General features: G+C 44.4%; 1 protein-coding gene across 1 annotated transcript in view; it reads right to left on the bottom strand.

Annotated features, from left to right (window-relative positions):
- Nucleotides 1–17,931, bottom strand: part of LOC115396181 (cell migration-inducing and hyaluronan-binding protein-like) — a 152,974-nt gene extending 135,043 nt beyond the window's left edge. The window contains exon 1 of the mRNA XM_030102297.1: nucleotides 17,849–17,931. The gene's annotated coding sequence lies outside the window, so the exon portion shown is untranslated. The remainder of the gene's footprint in view (nucleotides 1–17,848) is intronic.
- Between the last annotated feature and the right edge of the window lie 3,114 nt (nucleotides 17,932–21,045).

Raw genomic sequence — 21,045 nt, 5'->3', positions numbered from 1 at the left:
CTGCTGACCGGACCTGGAGCAAGAGTCCAGAAAGACACTAATGTGGAGGCACTGACTGGAGAGATTTCTTCACATTTTGAAGATTACGCATTATCAAGTGAAAAATTTAACTTCAGATTGTGTGTTTGTTTGCACAGTTTTAGAGTTTTACAGTCAACAGCACCCTGCAAAAGCAATCCGACCTGGTTATCTGTCCATATGGATGTCCATGTGCTCACTGTTGTTACTGTTTATAGTGCATTGTCTGCGTGTGTGTGTTTGGTTTCAATCACCATCAGCCGGCTGCAGAGGCCCGTGGCCTCGCCTGCCAACCACATCATTTTCATCATTTCATCATTTTCTGTGCACACATGAATCTTTTCTGGAACAAAAATGCAAAAATGCTGTTTTTTCACTTGGAAATGAGACCTGACACGTTTGATTTGTGCCTGCAAGTTGCATAATTTACCAAAATAACCACACAGCGATATCAAAATTAGATAAACAACAATAAAGAGTCAGTAACCAGTATTGTATGGATGTGATTCTCCATCCCTGTGCAATATTGGAAGCAACATGGAAGAGCCTCAAAGTAGAGGCTATGACTAGAGCTGCAGCGCTGACCGGACCCAGAGACCCCCCCAGCTGCTCCGGCACCCCCCCACTCCACCCTCCACCCCCACCCCACTCCACCCTCCACCCCCAGCAGATGTGCCTGTGAGAAGAGAGCTGAAATGGCCCAGAGGAGCGGCTGCTGCTGTGAAAACCAAATGACCTGCAGAACCACAAGATGAAAGTTTTCAGCCACTCTCCTGGTGGAGGGACACTTCTTCTTCCTCTCCTGTTTTTCTTCCATCTTCAGAACAAGCTTTTATCCGGGTTAGAGTTATGATCGGGTTCATTTTCTTCTACCTGATGCTAAAGTTTTATTTATATCAAATAATGGTACTCATCACTACAAGATATTCAAGACATTTACGACACAATGGTTTACATTTTAAATATTTCAATAGATTATATCATATTTACTTCTCTAACAATGTCGTTAAGTAGAGAGACAAAAGCCGCTTGAAGGCTTATAATTCTTTTTTTCATATCTATAAACTAGCGTGTGGAGGAAGTCATATTGTTTGGAAAAGCAGGTCTGAAACACCAAATAAATGAATTCCAAGTGAGCCGTGGTCACAAAGCAATACAGCCATATTAAACCAAACTGGCATTAAAAATTAATACCAGCATCAAACATTGTTCTCTGTAATGAAATAAAGACAACGCCGGCACCAGGTCTGTATTTTCTAAGTTTGAGTCCGGTGGCAGCGGGGGATGTGAGCGGCGACAGCCGGTTCACGGCTCTGGGGTCCGCTAATTGATTTTCCCAGCTGTAAACTCCATATCTCTGTCAGAGCCGTCACACTAACGACTCCCATCAGCCCAAACCGGCGGCGCTGAAGTAGGAGTCAAAAACAAAAGCTTTTAGCGAGTCACAGTCGTGGCTGTCGCCAGGCTCTCACACAGCATCGTCCTAACAACACCGGGATCGCGGCGGCCCTTTATAAAGCTGTCACAATCCTTCAGCGAGGCGCAATCACAGCGTGGCTCAAACAGCTTCACTAAACAACCAAAAAACACAGAAATGATCCCTGCAGCAGTTCCACAGCTTTTAGAATCACCTAGAAACTGGAACACATGGAGGGAAAACACTCAGCGGCCACATTGAGACATTATGCATAAATTTATAGATTCACTCTAGTTTTCTGTATTAAATGATGTAATCTGGTCTGCATCGAGTCACATGTGTAGAAAACCAAGCAGCACCAGCATCTATTTTACTGTTCTTCCAGAATTCCACTGCATCAGCCAAGTTGTACTGAGTAAACTCCAAACGCAGCCCAAGCTCATGATGCTGCCTCCACCGTACCCCACAGTCTAATGTCTCTGACACCAGGCTTGTTCAGCGTTTTGGGATCGTTGATTTACATGTTTTGTATTTTCATGCCAGAAAAGATTCATGTTTACCCTGTGTCTTTATCGAGACACATACTGTAGTTCGATTGAAATTCAAATCATGAAATAAGCAAAACCAAAGGCAGCAGATTTAAAATCGAGGCTTCATATAGAGACACATCTTCAGCACTTTTAAACTCTGTCTTGTGTTTTTAGACACGAGAGTTCAGGGAACTTGTTCTTCTTCTTCTGCAGCAGACACTTTTGTCTCACACCCGCACGGTGCCAGATGGGTAGACGGTTCGAGATAAAAATAATGAAACGAGCCTGAACAGACAGCGTTTAAATCTGCAGTGAAGTGGCAGGTAAAAGGGAAGCGCTGCTCAGATGTTTGGCTGCGCTTCAATAAGCCCCGGAGCCGCTAACAACTATCTTTATGTCGTGCGAGCCATTTCCTCTGCTCCGCCGTCTGCGTCGCCTGTCACGCATCTTTTTTTTTTTTTTTTTCCCCACACGGCGGCGAGGTGTGAGCGCCTCCCTGAAAACACCACCTGCCCTCAGAGCAGCGGCTCCACCGTCTCCCCACTTTCATCATCTGAGGCCATCAGTCACACGGGTCGCATCTCAAATATAAATAAGGAACACAGCGGTGAATAAATCACCGCCACGCACACACGGCGCTGCGCTCCCATCCGGAGCCGGGCGGGCGATATGAGCCGTCCTGCGGCGCAGAGCCGAGGAGCCGTGATTTTGTGTCTGGCACATTAGCAGCTCGTTGTTTTATGGGGAGTGGAGGAGAATGTAATTTACAACAGGAGAAGATTCGACATCGCTAATGTGAAAACGATCATGTGTTTCAGAGCTGGGATTTTAAAGAAGAGAAGACGACGACATATTTACAGAGCAGCAGGGCTCCTGCGCAAATCAGACTATCTGCTATCAGGGAAACGGCTTTTCACAGTCGTTCAGGGTGGAAATGGTGGATCTGTGGCACGGTGGCGCAGTGGTTAAGGCTCAATTTACACAACCTTTCGTAAGATATAACACAAAACTGTTGCTTTTTAGGCATCTGTTCACCCAACAGCGCCGATTACAGCCACCGAAACTCTAGGAGAACGACTCTGGAGGGGAAACTTTTTGAAAACCGAGTAAACCGGCAACAGTAAACTTTCTGGAAACGCTCAGTGAGGACGGAAACGCTGCTGCTCGAAAACACAAACACAATGGTTTTCCCTCACAGAGAGGATTTGACCCTGAGCTGGATGAAGAATCTCTAAAGTTTGTGTCTTTGTCTTCTGGCTCCAGTGTGACCCTCCACTGGATGGAGCGGCGTAGAGGAATGACGGATGGGTGTGTTTTACTGCTCCATCCATCCTACCAGCTTCCAGTCAAAGACAATGAAGGAGAGAGAAACAAAGACGGACAGTTTACTTGATAATTCAGCCTGTAAATGTCACGAAAATACCAAGATGTCCGAATCCATCTCACTTTGATTACACTGCGCCTTTATCAGCCCCCCTCAGAGCCGGTACTGTGGTCAGACATCCACTTCACACACACACACACACACACACACACACACACACACACACACACACACACACACACACACACACACACACACACATGCACACATATATAAGTATTGTGAAATGTCAGTAGTGCAAGGGCAATCGCACCTCATTAAACACCCCCGGATTAATCTTTTTCTCCTTTGTTTCTCTGGGCCTGACAGGGAATCGGTTCACATGCAGAGAAGGAGAGCAGAGGGGGGAGAAGAGGAACACGAACTATACTGTGCTGCTAAAATGTCAGGGAAGATACTCAGGAGTACGCAAGACTCCTTTTCTGTAAGTTACTGAGTGTGAGGAGAAAGTGCACGGCTGCATCACACCCCTGTCCCTGCTCTTATGTGCTAAATGCAGATTCACTCATTTCCATGCAGTTTCCAGTTAGACACAGGATGAGTTATGCATAACAGCTCACTTGAGCATTCAGAGCAACTGATGACACAAAGATATACAAAGTAGACAAAAAGAAAGATACCGTAAAGGTCTGTCAAGTGTCAAAACACTGAAACTAACTCGATTCTGATTCACCTGCGAGATTCACGGTGCAAAAGAAGAGAAAGTGGCCCATATTTATGCTGTTTTCATTCATTTTGGCCCAAACCTGACCTCGACCGTCGTGATCAATTGGAGTCAAATGAGCTCAATTTGGTTCTGATGTCCCAAACATCATTTTTTTCCAGGTCTCACCATTTAAAATTCGAGGCAAACGCTTCTGGGTGACGTTTTTTTCTGCGTCATTTACAGTTCAGAGCAGAAAATCTGATTGAGCATGATCCCAGTCGTGACGAACATGCTGCTTCTTTCATTATTTTGACAGTTAATCTTATAAAAGACAATCAGCCGTCACATTGCGACGAGCGAAGTGAATACTGATGATCTCTTTATCGTGGGACTTTTCAGAGCGTAGGATTCACTGTGTGAGGAAGGAGGGAACATCCTGTCCACACGCCACATGGCAGAAACAGAGAAATGAGCTAACTGACTGAATGATGGTTATATGACTGAACCTGCAGCGGTCAGTATGGATCAGGAGGGATCTGAAGGACATTTAGAGAGTCGATGACAGGCTTATGAGCGCCGACACCTAATTGGACAGTATGGGGAGTGAAAGCTGATCCATGCGGTCTCAGAATTCAAGGCCTTAAACGGTTTACTGAGAGCAAAATCCTATTGGTGTTTTTTTTTTACTGAAAATGAAAAAAAAAACTCTGAATCTGAGTTAAATGTGGCATTTTAGCCTTCAGACGGCAAGAGTCCTTGTTTTTGTTTTGTTTTACTACAAATAAGTACAGCTACTCTCAAAAACTGATCTTAATGAAACATTCTTTGAATGAAATCTGCACAATCTGAAATGCCAAATGATTCAGCGTGCTGCATTGTCTGCTGTAGTTTGTGATTGCACACAACAGTTACTTTAACTGAAAATACTACTTTATATTTTGGAGTGAAGGTCCTTTTGCGTTCCAGATTGGACCTCTTTGGCCCATGGACCACATATTTGACAACCCTGCTGTGGAAGCTGGATTGGTGAATGTCAGAAAAAAAACACAAAATATCTCAACTTTATGTTGCATGTAGGACTGCAAATATAAGACTTAGTCCTTGCAAGTTTATCCCAATTTTATGGATGATTAGCATCTAATCATTCATTTATAAATGCTTTTTTTGGTTTTTTTTGCCTTTGCTGCAGTGGACGACAACAGTTGGGAAAGAAAATTCAGCGGCGCAGATGAATCCATGCTTTCTGTGGTTGGACCATGGACCATGTCTTCATACTACTTTAGAAATGTGACCAATGTGTGTTCAGGTCAAAGCCTGAGTTTATTTAGGATTTTATGCATCTGGCACGAGGTTTTTAGGACGGATTTGAGCATGTAAACAGTGGAGACTGAAAAACAGTGTTTCTACTCTTTCACCTGACACAGTTTACACTCCTGCTGCCGTCTTAGCAGCAGATAGAAAATAGAAGCGTCCCGTTGATCCGAGCGCGAGTGTGTCCCTGTTCACGTGTGTGTGTCATCTTTTCCCTGCTGGACTCGCTGACCTGGAAAAGACGAGCGGCGGGCGACGCGCCCCTTCATTAGCCATCGGCTCGATACCTGCTGCTGATTTATGCTCACCGTCCACGCCGGCGCTGCAGCGCACACGCAAACACACGGAACGACGAGCAAACACGCGGCCGCGTGCGCTCCAGCAAACACACACACACACACACACACACGCCGGGTCAGTTGCACAAAAAGCCTCTTTGTCCACTGTTTACCTTGCTGCCATTTCCTAATTGGATGTCTGTGGTCTTAAGCTGCAGTTTATACGAGTGCTCTGTACAGCTGCATGGAACCGCAGCACCTCGGCTTTCCTGCTCAGTCTGTCTGTTTATTCTCCAAACAGACACTTCGTGAGAATCACACTCGCAAATGTCTTCCCGGACTTCTCAACATTTGAACACATTGATCCCCATTAAATTTTCACGAGGTGTACTTTCAGTTCCTGTTTTTTGTACATTTCCAGAGTAAAATGTCTAAAGGAGAGATTAATACCAAATAAATTTCAGTCAAATATTCTCCATAAACGCCAAACTTCTTCCATCGGCTGCAGTAAATGATTAAACTGTGACTTTAAAACCAGGAGAAACCTCCACTGTCTGTGGAAACACTGGTCCAATCATGTGCTGCGACTTTACCCAGCATGCTCAGAATAATCCCTGGAATGTCATGCATTGTGGTGGAATATAGCAGCATTGTGTGTTTATTGAAGTCTTCTACTGAAGCAGATCTGCTTCACAGCAGCATTTCTATCTGCTGCTTCTTTATATTTCAGCAAGATATTGGAATAGTTTATTTCTTATGACAGTTTTAGAAACTTCAAAGAAAAAGATTTGACACAATAAAATCCAAATGTGTATTTTCATATATGTACAAGCTCAAGAATGCACAAAGAAGCACTTTTCTCTTTCTTGGAGCATCCATCTCAGATTGACAAAATATTGCAGTGAAGTTAATTACTAACAATACAGAAGCTCTGGCCATTTTCATGTCTGCACTAAATTCAGTTTTATGACAATAAATATCTTCGTTATGATATTCTTTGACTTCTAAAACAGCTTCAGAGGAGGGAAAGAAACAGTCAAGCCGCCCGCTGTGATCTTTCACACTCAAGAAGGTGGTGAACTCCAGGCTGAGCTGACGTAAGGCAAGGAGAGTTTATCTGTGTAGCACCATTCAGACACAATTGAAGTCAACGCGCTTCACAAAGGCAAACAAAGTACATTAAAATCACAGAAATAAAACAAGATGTTAAGACGAAAGGCAATTACAGGTAATTTGCCAGTTAAAGGCCAAGCGTGACTACAACTAGCTTTTACTGGAGGATGTATGAAGACCTGTTTACTGTTTGAACAGCTTCATTGTTCTGATCAAACAGTGACGTTATGGTCAGTAAGGACAATTCAGTATTTCCTTTATAAAATCTGTCTCCACTTTTGCAGATGATGGTCTGGTAGATGTTCACTTCTACTGAGTACATTTATAATACCGCGTGTTTCATAAATTTTGCATTTTTCCGGTTTCTGTAGAGACCGACGTCTCCAAAACATCACATTTTAATGAAACTTAAAAACGTACCTTTTCAGAAAAGCATTTCACCAAAATGATCCTGATGGTGCTACCTTCTTCACTTCACTACACTGTCATAAATAACCTGGCCCATCAGAAACTGTGGTCAGTCATGGAGCCGTTTATCCATCAGCGTGGAAGCAATCAGTGATAACTTGAATAAAATGGTTTATTCATCCTTCAAAAGCTGAACAAATTCTTGCAATGTGTGAAAAAACATCTCAAGTATCAAAACAAAAAAGAATAGAATTCAAATTTTAGACTCCTAATTAACCTTAAATGCATGTTTTGGGAGTGTGGGGGTAAAACCTGATAAACTCTGCTGTGTGCACAAGGAGAACATGCAAACTTTCACCCAATGTAAACTGGGATTATTCCATCATTCAGATGGCGACAACCAAACAAATCCATTCCGCTGTACTTTGAGGCTCGCGTTCAACTCTACAAAGACTTACTAATTACATCCTGCGTCATTCTAAAACAATATTAGTTGTGTGTGAAAACAGTTCTTCAATGTCTCGAGAGAACAGAGCATTTAAATATTAACGTGCTTCAGTGATTGTTATTCCTGGCCTGTCGCTTCCTTTCATGGGCTGAACGTCTCATTTTGAGGAGCATTGTTTGCTTTGCAGTTCTTCCGCGAGCGTGTTCAAAACACAGAGCCTCCATGCAGAATTCATGGAGGTGATGAATATTCCATCAGTATTTCCTGGAGTTCACCGCTGGGTTGGCGAGCCTCCAGCTGGGCTCGGCAGGGTTAAAGTCCGGAGATGCAGATCCAGCCCCGGTCCGCGAGCGCCGCTTAATAAGAGCCCCAGCCGACCTCTGCGTCCACGCAGTGAGTCAGTCACACAACCAGACGTCTCCGTTGCTCCAGTAGGACCTGGGCCCGTGTGAACTTCGACCTTTTAAAGATAAAAGGCTCCCCTGGGGTGGACAGCTCTGTCCAGCTGCATCACAATGCGAATTCTAAATACCAGCTTAAAGTAAGTACAAGTGTGGATTGTTTTAATACAAAATATGATTGCAATTTATTTTATTATCTGTTTTAAACGAAGTGAGTGTGTACATTAGGGAGGCATGATGCATCGCAAATTTCTCGAAATATCAAAGTAGGTAGACAGACTCTGTATTTCCATCACTACAAAACTCCAGGAAAAGAAAATAGTAAAAGCAACAAACTGCTGAGTTTGTCACGATTTACCAGACTTTAGGCTGCGACTGCACTCAGATTAGAAAGACTAACCTCTCTGAAACATCGCTGCACCACTGGCCAGCGGTTGGTATCTAACCTAATCCAAACCTCCTGGACGGGGCGTGGACACATCGTCTGCATGAGTGAAGCATGAGCTCTTTGTTTCCGTTAAGACAGCAAATTAACTTTATTTCATAAACCTCGTGAGAATAAGAAGCAAGTTAGTACTTGGTCTCAACAAAGAAATCTTTAGCAGGCGGTCAGAGGTTAGCTTCCAGCGCCTCCGGAGCTGCTCAGTGGAAAATGTTTCATTCCACTGCTGCTAATAGAAATTTTTGAGAAGTAGGATCATTGACGACTGACATGTTTAATCATTTCTATTAATGAGGAATTTAAAGGAGGCTTTCCAGTGCATGTTTCGCCCACTCAGTCTGTTAATACACTCACTTAATGAGGAGAAATCTAAGACATGGGGACATAATCTAAATCATTCCATTCTAATTCATTAAATGTGTGGGTTTTTTTCCTGTACTGGTGGGAGCAGGATGTTACTGCACTAAGCCACTCTTGGAGATATTAGTTTAAGCCATTACTTATATAGATTTTATCAACTGTTTCAAGCAGTTTTAGCAATTTCAACCATAAAGCCACTCTGAGCAAACTAAATGAAAATGTTTCAAGCCATCACGGTGACTAAATAAATGCCCTAAGGAACGTCTTTATCTTCTGAAGTGGTGTTATATTTCATGCGTCAGAGCAAAGGTTAGGAAGCAGAAACTAAAGCGGTTTAGAGTGGAAGCTCAGTGGAAGTCAGAGGAGGCAACTGGAAATGTCCACAGAGGGCGTGAAAATGTGACGTGTGTTCTAATGTGGCGGTGGAACAAGCCTCCAGCAGGTGAAGAGCGTCCCTCCGCATCAAACAAACCAACTTTTTTTCTGTTCGCACAGTGAATACCTCAAAACACCCACGAAGTGAAACTGCAGCGGAGAGGAAGCCAATCAGAGGTGTGAATTACAGCCCATTCTGAACGCTCTCTTATCACAGCGGGCATAAAACACCGACACAGAGTCTCTGATTTAAACCGGCGCTTTACATTGTGTTTTTAAAAGAAAAATCTGCTTCCTTTTCAGCGCGCTGTGGCCGACTCCGATCCTCCTTATTAAGGTGTTTTTCTGCAGACTGCAGGCTGCAGCCGGACCTTCCCGGAGTTCCCGTAGCTTTCCTGTCATCTGCAAGCGTTTGACATCAACCACACATCTTCACCCAGAGAACATCTTCACACACTCCTCAGGAAACGCAGCTGATGGCTGCTCGTGTGCGGGGAAAAGCCAGCAGATCAGCAGGTAGAAATACTCACACCAAAGCCATATTTTCTCCTTATTATGTCCATTTCAGTCACGACTGCATGAAACCAAAGGATGGGGAGAGACGAACTGGACGGTGTTCGGTTGTGTTTCATCAGGTTGAAAACATTGTGTTGTCTGATCAGCACATCCTTCCTCCGGTCTTTATTTATTGCGAGTCGTGTCATTCAGATCGCCGTACTCTTCACCATCACCACACATCGCATGTTTTCTGGACAGATGCTGCGCGACTGGCTGCTGCCATGCGATTGGCTAATTCGCTACTTGCAGCCGAACAGCGTCCAACCATGACTGTTTTCATGTAACACAACCAAGTCACACACACACACACACACACACAGAAACATCACGTGACATTACCAGGCTCATGCTGACACACCAGTCACGCCACAAGGGGCTGGAAGGAGAGAAAGCATGAATACCTGCAGAGTGCAGCTCCGTAAACTTGTCCACCACACACCTGCTGTCCTCCACATGCGGCCCGGCATCCAGATGTTCCTTAACAACCATTTCCCCTCCCAAACTGGTGATTAGCTCGCTGCAGCGGCTCTGCTCCGCTCTGGGCCCTGGAAGTACGCTCCATCCCCGCTCGCTCTGCCGCCCCCGCCACCGGGACGAATACCTTCCACCGCATTGTTGTCATTTCACATGGCTAATCCTCAATTGACTGACCTGTCGACACTCGTACCGCTGTGCAGGCGCGCACACACAACATGAGCCGCATCATGCTAATCAGGCCCGTTTCAGGCCCTGCCAGTCAGGACATGCTGTGATGTGATATACATTGTACAGGTAGCTTGTACAAATACAAAAAAAACAAAAAAAACCCACTGCTGTGGAATTCGGTGTCATATTTAATTACAGCAGCGAGCGCACAGCACGGCGTGACCTTTGAGTCGCAGCGTGAGAGCGACATGCTGCTGACAGAGAAGATCAAGTGGTTCTCAGGCGTGTTTCTTCATCTGTGACACGATGCAGCAGGATGAGAGCGGAGCCTCAGCTCATCACCCAGGACGGGACAATCGCTCTCCTGCTCCCCTGACCTTCCAGCTCCCGCCCCGGCGTCGCCCCGGCGGCCGCCGCCGCTCGCAGATGGATGAGTTTTGCATGGCGTCCATCGATCTGTCGTTGCGCATCGGGAGGCACGCCGGATTGATCCAGAGCTCCAAAATGTGGGCTGTGGAGGCGGTGAGTGAGAGCGAGGCTCCTTCCTCCTCTCCTCCCACATCCTCCCTCCCATCGGTCGCCCTCGCCGTCAGCAGCTGCTGATATTGACTCACTGGACGCCGTGCTGCTCCTTAGACTTTCATGAAGATCGATCAGCTCTAGTGTATGATTATTTTCATTTTGCAGTTCTAACCATTCCTTTTGATCTGGCTTTTTTTTTCTCCCCAATTTATTTCCACGTTAATCGAAACGATTCAGGCGCACGTTGAAATTTCGCTTTGCATTGACAGAACTCAAACAGAGTGAATCCCACATTGATGTGGGAGAGACGGTGTTTCTCTTTAAAGACAAACCAACATATCGGCACACATTGGCTTCTTTCTCCCTCCGTGAAGATGGTATCAGCAGTCTGAGCATGCCGGTGCATCTGCCACACACTAATGCCTTTTGTCTGGATTTTGAATCCGTGGCAGCAGTTTGAAATGAATCGCCCACACTTATGTAAGGCCGCAGATAGAACTGGAGGCACTTCAGCCACAAATCCACCTGCGTAGCAAAGAATTCAGCTAAAATATGTCCTCATAGACAGGTATTAGAAAGAACTTCAGCTGACTGAATGGAGGCGTCACCCTGAAGACGGTCCAAGATCTCCAATTACCCCAGTTTAACGTGACCAGTGCCCGGACCTAGCTGGATTCCAGACATCCTTCTCAAAACGCTGCTGCATAAATAAAAGACTTTCCTGAAACAAAAGTGTAAAAACGATGCGTTTTCTCTTCGTCCGTCCCAGCTAGCATCAGCTTAAAGTCAGAGAAGACCCTGAAAAAAGACGCCGCCCGATGACATTCATACAAACTCCCCGGTTATCAATGCCGCTAACGACACAGTCACAGTTCCTCTTTGAATGAAGGCGACATTGATCGTGGCCTTCAGCCACTGGTGAAGAGAGTGAACCGAGTCCTTCCTCAGCACGCACAAAAGAAACGTGGATTCATTTGAGGAAGAAGCCTTCCACTTTTCCATCTCATCAGAAACACACCGATTGAAGCTTTCATGCAAGACGGTAAGTACATCAACCGACTGTCGGTGGAATTAGGTTCTTATTTTATTTTTAAGGAAACAGAAAAAAATTGTTGATTGGACTTATTTGACAACGTTTTATGAAATCTGTCCAGAGAAGGCAGGAGACTGTGGTTGAAACGTGCTGTGAAACTACAGAAAATTCACTCAACATCAGGCACAACGCTCCGGCTGCAGCCATCCTCTCTTCCTACAGTTTGTTTGGTCTGTCGACATGAAAATCTAAGATGCACAAACTGGGCTCAGTAAATAGGTTGTAATATGTTTGAATTCCTATGAGTGTTTTCCACAGCTGTTTATTGACCATGGAGGTCGTCTCAACCTTGAGAACAAAGAGACGGATGGAAACTGCTACAGATAATCTAAAGCCAACATGGAGGCGATCAATACACACAACAAGAGCGTCACATCAGCACAGCGGCCTTGGCTGGACGGGGCTGATGATGGGACAAAGAGAAGAGCAGAATCTACAGTGCATGGTCATTTCAACGCATCCGTATTCTGATTAACCAGCTTTATTTATTCCCATAAAGCAGTTCTTTGCTTCCATCCATTCATATCTACTCTATCCATGCTGGAGTGACAGTGAGGTGGAAGCAAACCAGGCTGTCAGTGAGTGAAGGTCTTACTTAACATCCAAGGTTTAAAGTCGGGCAACACTTAAATCCGTCTTCATACTTAATTCATTTATAGGCTGGGCGCCCAGGTAAAACTCCCATTCTCATAAAGGCCTTAGTCCAAAATCCAATCAGGGTCCAGTGCAAACCAGAACATCACCATGCAGCATAAAGCAGATCCAGACGCTGCCTTAAAGAGGCAGCAGGATTAAAACACCTCATCAGAGGTAGAAATAAGAAGAGCCTTCTGTGAAAACATCTTTCAGTCTTCTGTAGGTCTGTGAAGTGAAATATGTCACCGTGCACTAAAAATAGACGGCAGCAGAATGAAGGAGGCGGCAGGGTGCAGGCGGTATGGGAGGATGTTGACAGAGCAGCAGCAGGGCTGCTTCCTTTATGTTCCTCACATAAAGAAACGAAGCAGCAGCCTGGTGTGACGCTCCTGAGGAGCAAGACAGCAGCGACAACACATCACTGCCAGTCTCTGTGACCGCACACTCACACAGGACGGCAAATCACACACACACACACACGCAAAATTGTAATGACATCAGTGCTCCTAAAGCACTGGAACCAACACACACTCTAATGACGGAACGGCCCTCTTTTATCACAGAGCAGCTGACATTTTACAGGTTTGTGCTTTAGCTGCCAGCAGCAACAGGCTGGGCGTCCCGGGGACACACCGTGGGGTCCTGGCACCGTTCGCCCCGCGAGCGCTGCAAATACAATAGGCAGCGGCTGAATGTGCGGAGCAGGTGATTCTCCCTGCGAAGCAGCGACGCCACGGCTCTTCTTCATTTCCACGCCTCAATCGCACACTCGAGTGTGTGTGTGTGTGCGTGAGTGTGTGTGCGCATAACAGATACTGCTGAATGATACTGACAGGTAGAGCCATGTCACTCTTTAAACCAACAACTCGGCAACATGAGAGTGTGAAGCACGAACACAAGTGACGCAGAAAATCCACCAGGAAGGAAAGCAAGAACGCAAGTGTAACTTTCTATTAATTACACATCTAAGCTGAAGGTGAAGTTGCTCTTTTATTCTAGCACAGACAGGGCCTGGGCGGTGCAGTGGTTAGCACTGCTGCCTCACAGCAGACATGTTCCGTCTGAACCTCATGAGCCTCCTGCTGTTTCTAATGTGGGCCAGAGGAGGACAGAGCCGGACCCAGCTGGCATGTGGCACAACGGGCTGACAGCAAACACACACACACATACACACATACACATACACACACAGAGCCAACCTATTACCCCAACAGGCTCGTCTTGGACTGTGGAGGAAAACCAGCTCCGCATGGAGAGACTTCAGCAGCCTCTTGCTTCAATAATGGTTATTTCATGATAACATCAGTGTGTGTTCAGCTGCTCTTTGTTACAGGGAGTCGTTGCAACTTGTGCTGCAGACCCGACCAATCGGTATTCAAACCCGATTCCCCGTCAACATGCATTATTTGTGCAGTGTCTTAACCTTTGCAACTAGAAACTGAACAATGAAGTTTCTAGTTGAATGAATGAATGAATTCCAAGCTAGTGCAGCAAGGCTTCATCAGATCAGTCTTCTGTACAATGAATATTGCAAGTGTTGATCTCAGGATGATGATAAATCTCATATATATCAAGGCAATCCTGAAAATAGAGTCCATTATGAAACTGCAGTCGTAGCCACTCCAATATACTGCACAACGCTGCTTTTCAAATATATTTTCCAAATGAATAAATCAGTGTTTAGAAGTGGACTCATATCCAGCCTGAATGGGGAACAGAAACGACAGGAAATGTGGTTCATATGGGATTAAAGCATGGACCATTGAAATGACTGAACCCCTCCTGGAGGGATGAATCCTCTCTGGTTCAGAATTTAGGTTTAAGAGGATAATTTTGTAAAACGCAGATCTTTCTTCATGTGGAAGAAAGATCATGTCAAGTGTAAGCACAGATTAGCCGGTGGCTAATCTGCTTTTATCTAATTGTTATTGTTCTGGATTCGACTCATTTAGTCTCATTTAGCTTTCAATTTATGGAATCACGTGTCGGGTTAATAAAGGGGTCGAGGAGGAGAGACGAGTCTGGATGGAGGGAGGTGAGGAGAGACGTGAGCAGCTCAGCCAGCCATCTTATCCCGGGCTGACGTGAAGTGTCACGATTTAATACATCCGCCCTCAATCACGGCCGTAAAGGCAGCGAGCCGCCGGCAGCTTCCCCGAGCCGGCCTGGCGTCACACCACAAATCCATCAGGTGGTACAAAGAGAGCGAGGGGCAGAGAGATGGATTTCCCCTTATAAAACATCTTGTGTCTAGCTAAAACAGGAATCCATCATTTGAAATAAAGATTGGGACCCGGCCTGACTTTTAAAAGCATCAGGAGAGGCCGCAGAAGAGGGGATAAAGAGGAGGGAGAGAATAAAGAGCAAATCCTGGAGTAAGAGAGGCCTCGGAGGGAAAGTCGTGCTTAAGAATCTGCACAGGTACCGTAAAGCCCACTGTAACATGCCGCACATTATCCGGGGATTAAGCTCACTCTGCCGTACGGCCGAATCCTTCGCCAGCAACCTTCGGAGCCGCAACACAATGAATTTTTCACGTGTGGAGATTTGTATTCTGAGACGCGAGGCCGCTTTTGTGGGCGATGAAAATGGCCGGAGTGTTTCTGCTGCACAGTTGTTTTTTCCTCTCTGTGTCTGCAGGTACACGAATATTTATACTCACCGAGTCAAGTCAGAGGGCGGCGCGGGTGCAGAAGTGGGAAGCTCTGGAGGGGTTTGCATGTTCTCATCCTGCTAATACAGCCCAGAGTGTCATTGTAGATCCACCGGTGGAGCTAATGAAACCTTGGTCACATTTACACATCCTTTTAAATAAAAAACATCTGGTTTTTGAACTTTCATTCAGGAAAGTTTTGTGTTTACGATACCATATTTTGAAGACAATGTACATTTCGCCATGTTATTACCTTATATTCAACTGAACTATACATGAAGACACTCAAAGTCAATGTGTGTGTGACGGTGCTTCTCCAAAGTGAAGCCAGAATAAAGCATGAAACCTTTTTTATTGGAATATCTGGAGTCTGAGATCAGATATTATCCATTTTGTTCCGCTGCTGGCAGCATCAGACCTGCTATCGCCACGTCCACCGTGCACTGATCCGTGAACCGCGGGCTCCACCGCTCTGAAAATTACCGAGGACGTTGACTCGAATCGGAGGAGAAACGAGAAGCGAGAGCAGCTTCCTCTTCTGCACGGAACAAGCTGAACACAAATTATTCATATAAGGAGGAGGAGAGCACAAGCAGAGGAGACGAAACCTCAAAAGCAAGCTCAGGGGAGGAAACAAGACTGGACGAGTGTCCAAAACCACCACAGAGCCGCTAATGCTAAGCTAATGCAAAGCCAATGCCTCGGCTATTCGGTGAAAACAGTTTTGTCCTCGGATGACCGCCGGCTTCCCACAGATCGCAAAAATGAAGGCAGTTCAGCATCCTGAGCCCTGAACCTGAACCTGAACCTGAACCTGAACCTGCTCCCGGTCCGTGCCGGACCCGTCCTGGAGGAGATCCGCGCTCCAACATTCCTGAGCTCAGATATTTCCAAGCTGGAGAAAACAGCGGCAGTCGAGTCACCTGGACTCAGATTCAGACGGACGTGTGACGGACAGATCAGACGGAGGAGAAGCACAGCCACCCATCCCTTTCATTCATTATTTACTTTATGTATTTTCACGTTTAAAAGGGAATTTTTGGTGAGTTTCTCAGGCAGTCGCTCTGTGTTTCACTTTTTTTTCTTTATAAGTAATACTTACCATTTTATTGCACTTTCTATTTATTTTTATTTTTAATAATTTAAGCTCTCTTCTAATAACTGACAGCATCACGACCGCCTTGCTGCACTGGAAACTGCACGTCAAGTCGAATAAATAACATTTTCTACATGGAAACACCAAATAGGAACATAACACAACTTGGCACAGACTGGCAGTGCTTAACCCTCGGTCTCCCAAGTCACCATAGTAACATCCTGAGTGGTTCACGTTGGACTGATAATAATCTGATTCTGTTTCAGTAGGTTGGGTCCAAGTTTGACGTTAGAAGAGAACCTGAGACATTTCTACTTTAAACTTTTCGTAATCTCACAAAAAAACTATTTAACTATCGATCTCTTCCTTGTTAGAAAGAAAAAAAAAATATGATTGGTGTATTTATGTTAAATTGATTTAAAATTAATCCAAATAAAGTTTGGGAGAAATTGAGCTACTGTTAATATTTCATCAGCGTGCATCAAATCTGTTGAAATATTGTATTCATCTGCAAATAACATGATAAATGGTTGAGGTTTCAGTTTTTAATAACGATTCACAAAAACTCAGCAAGAAATGCATCAAATGACTTTGTAATTTTTTTAGCTGGTAATTCTCATATTGTGGCATTTTGGTAGGTTTTATCTTTGTGTGAACTGATGCATCTTACTCCGTTTCCATGGAGACGGAGTCTGGGTGGTTCTAAAAGACGGACTCAGACCAACACTGTCATGTAAACAGTAGGAGTGTAACGGTACACAAAAGCCACGGTACGGCACGTACCTCGTTGTCAGGGTCACGGTTCAGGTACGTTTTTTCGGTACAGCGGGGAAGAAACAAAAGCTCCCAAATGCACCAGAAACATCGTTCCAAGCGACCAGATTTACACGAGACTGGCAGGTCTTCCATCTCTCATTCCGCTTGTACTTTCTTCTTCGTTTGTTCATGTTTGGATCTGTTTGCTCTTCTTCTTCTGTGGTGATGGTGGTCGCTGGCAGCTTTTAGGCTCACTACCGCCACCTAAGGTTGTAATCAGGACTCGTTGTTTTTTTGGGTTTTTTTTTACTCACTCGTGTATCCGTCGTGTGATTGTGTGTACCGACCCGTGACCCCGTACCGTCACGGTATGGGACGAATACGAATACCGTTGCACTCCTAGTAAACAAAACCTTAAAGAACTGTGTGATTGTCGTTGATATATGTTAATGTGTTCCAGATGCAAGTTTTAAAAGTAGAACCGTACAAGTAAAAACACATCTTTAACCTTTTTTGAAAAGAGAATGAAAGTAGCCTCTGAAATTAGGTACAAAATGACTGAAAAAAGCTGAGCGGTAGATATGTGTGATTATTTACAGCTGAGTTGTGACTATTTACAGGATTTTGGTTTTCTTTAACACTCAGTGAAAAGCTGTTGAATAATAAGTTTTCGTGTCGTTCCCTGGAAGATTCAAACCCAGTTTGAATCTTTCTGCCAGTGCTGGAGAGTTTCTCTGCAAAATCAACTGTTCTCTTACCAGAGTCGACGTCTTCTCTTCGCGGTTGACTTTCTCTCTTGACACGGTCTCGTCTTTTACATCAAGGCTTCATCTGAAGAGGTTAAGAAAAAAAAAAACAAAACAGAAAAGGTTTAAAAATCAGTAGGAAATTGGAAACTTAAGTAGTGTTTATATGACAACTTTTTGAAGTGGAAACAGAAAACTCTTGTTTTGTGGGCGTCTGTTGAGCCACTGAAAATGTGATTTCTTTGATAATGCCTTGCAAAATATAACTTTTTAAAATGCTCTGATACAACTTTTCTGTTGCCGTGCACGTGAACCGCGACCGCAGTGAAGAGCGCGCACAGATGGACAATAACAACAATTGTGGCCACTAGTGGCCAAACATAAACACTACATTGTTTCCAACATTTCTACAGTTTCAATATAAACTGTAGTGCTGTCAGTTTTAATCGCATTGATCGCAATTTAATCGCATTGATCGCAATTAATCGTGATTAATTCATGGAGAACTGTCAACAATTAACTTTTTTAAAGTTGAGATTAATTGCAATGAAGAATCTAATCCTCAAATCAGTCCCAATGTCAGGAAAAAAAACTCTATTATCCTCTAGTTCTTTTCTTTAACCCAATTGGCAGACCTCAATGGATTAATCGCGATTAAAATTGACAGCACTAATAAACTGACATCTTTTTCAAAAAGTTGTCATGTCGATGGGAAATGCAACACATTGATGTGTTTCCACTTGAAACAGAAACTCAATTTAAAAATTTAAGAATGAATCATGATAAAAAGGAGAGACTATGAATGAATGTTTGAACGCATCATTAGAACTGAATGTAAGGGAATAAAGACATTTAAATGGTAAATTGAGTCAGAATGCACAACACGTAACCCCCTCCCTTTGCAGCCCTCGTCCTCTCCCCGCAGCAGGAGATAAGACCTGCACTCACTCCCTCCCAGCGAACTCAAACCCTTGGTGAATCCTCGTTCTGGCACTAATCCTCAAGTTGCTGAAAAATGTCCTGAATGTACAAATCTTCCTCCTGTAACTTGTTTTCCGCTCATGTTGAGATTCTGCAGGATGCGACCTGCAGGGGAAGCATCAGAACGAGGAAACATGTCCCACAGTGGCTGCTTGAAGGCTTGACCTTGTGTCTTCTGCCCGCGCAGCCGGACACAGAGTGAAGGAGTCTGGGAAACAGCGTGCAGGAGCAGGTACAACGCCGCCCGCTCCGGTCTCTCTGTTGATGTTAGGAAATGAGTCCAGCGTTCACTTGTTTACATCCCAGACGCAGAGTTTTTCTTTCTTTTTCATGTGGTGAGCTGTTAATTTTCACAACACCGCAGATCCATCTGTGATTCCCAGCAGCTCGCCGAGGAGCCGCGCACTGACCCGTGCTGCACCGGGGAAGTGAAGTGCACACTTCACAGCAGCGCCATAATAAAGCGCTCTTCAATGCTTTTTTTCCCCTCTTCTCTCAGCAGGAGCTTTAAAAAAAACCTCAGTCACCATTTCCCAGCGAACTGCGGGCCTCAGCCGCCTCCTCGACCTATGAGGGAAAAGGACTTTCTCATAGAAAACTTTAGAAGTTAATCTAATTCATTAGCTTTTGTGGGAAACGGCTTCAGTTATGAAACAAGTCGAGGCTCTAACTCAAGGAAGACGAGACTTCAGACACACTTTCCAACCAATTTCATCCTGTTTGAACAGAGGAATGTGTCAGTAGGAAGTCGGTGTTCAGGGGCTCGACAGAGCAGAAACAATAAACTATAAACATTAACAATGAAGAGCAGACCGACAAAACGCTGCCCGAGCGTTTTCAGAAAGTTGCATTTTCCCCCGTTTACATGACAGCAGAGCTAAACCAGTGAGACACATCCACTCATCCTGAAGCAACGGGCACGTTTGCTCTAGATCAGGGGTCTCCAACCAAATGAGCCATTTTATGACTTTCAATCCAAATCAAGTTGATCTGGAGCCGCAAAGCACATTTAACCTTCAAAATGAGACTAATGGAGTTTCATAATAGTTTTGATGCACTTAGAAAAACTACATTTTATGATGCAGTTTTAAAGTTTTAACAGCAGTTCATGATAGTGAACATTTTTATATTTTGACCTATTTTTGTACCTGATTTTAACAGTTTAGTTCCTCTTTTCAAGCATTTTTGTTGACAATTTTGAAATTTTAGTGTTCTAACTCTAGAGGTGGAATAAATACTCACACAACTCTTTTCAGAACTATTTTTCAGATGCTCGCATTTCAGTGATGATTTTCTCTGAAGCTTGATCCTCCTCATCTGTCAGCACACTTCATGTCATGCGATGAGTTTTTTTTCCCCTCAAAATCTTTTTCATCACGTTTTCAATTAAAGTTTGAATCTGTATTTTCAGTAAGTCTGAAGTTTGATGGAATTACATTCTTCCTGTTGATTTACAGACAATCAACAGACAGAACAGAACTCTGCAGCAACAACCAATTACTGTGTGAAATTCATGTAAAAGCCAAAGTATGCCAGACATTTCTCTTTGTTGTTACCAGTGAATGATGTGAAATCCATTTAAACTGTTCCTGGCTGTAGTTTGATGACCGTGCTGCCAGGTGGATTTAAAAACTGTGTGACAAGTCAAAGGAAGCAGGAAGTCCAAACACAATCAAAATGATACGTGACAGATTTAGAGCACTTTGGCTGTAATGACGGCTCAAAGCCTGTAAGATCCAGTAATATGGTCGTGGAGATCATTTGAACGTCGGAGTACGTTTTTACCCACAATGCTAAACAGCAACAAGTACTTTGCTCTTTACAGTGAAACTTCAAGTTGTCTCCTGTCACAGAAAATTAAAATTAAAGATCTGATCTGAAACTGAAGAACAAACTGTCCGTCCAGCACTGCGAAGAGACTCCAATCATCACATTCTGGCCGACACACCGCCACCCTGACTGCTTTCCCCGCCGCTGACCCCAATGAAAAGACCAGGTGAACTCTCCCTCCATCACAAATGTTCAGTTCCAACAACCAATGATAACTGGTTAAAAGACTTGTTTGCAGTGTAGCAAAACCAATCGATGAAAAGGACAAAGGTTGCCACACAGCAGTAAACCACAGGTGGGAGTTGTGTGTGTGTGTGTGTGTGTGTGTGGTGTGTGTGTGTGTGTGTGCACAAGAATCTTTTGGACATACTTTAGATTAAGAAAAAATAGCAGTGAAA

This window comes from Salarias fasciatus, chromosome 1 (genome assembly GCF_902148845.1).
Source record: "Salarias fasciatus chromosome 1, fSalaFa1.1, whole genome shotgun sequence".
Taxonomy (NCBI): Eukaryota; Metazoa; Chordata; class Actinopteri; order Blenniiformes; family Blenniidae; genus Salarias; species Salarias fasciatus.
This window is presented reverse-complemented; position numbering and strand designations above follow the sequence as displayed.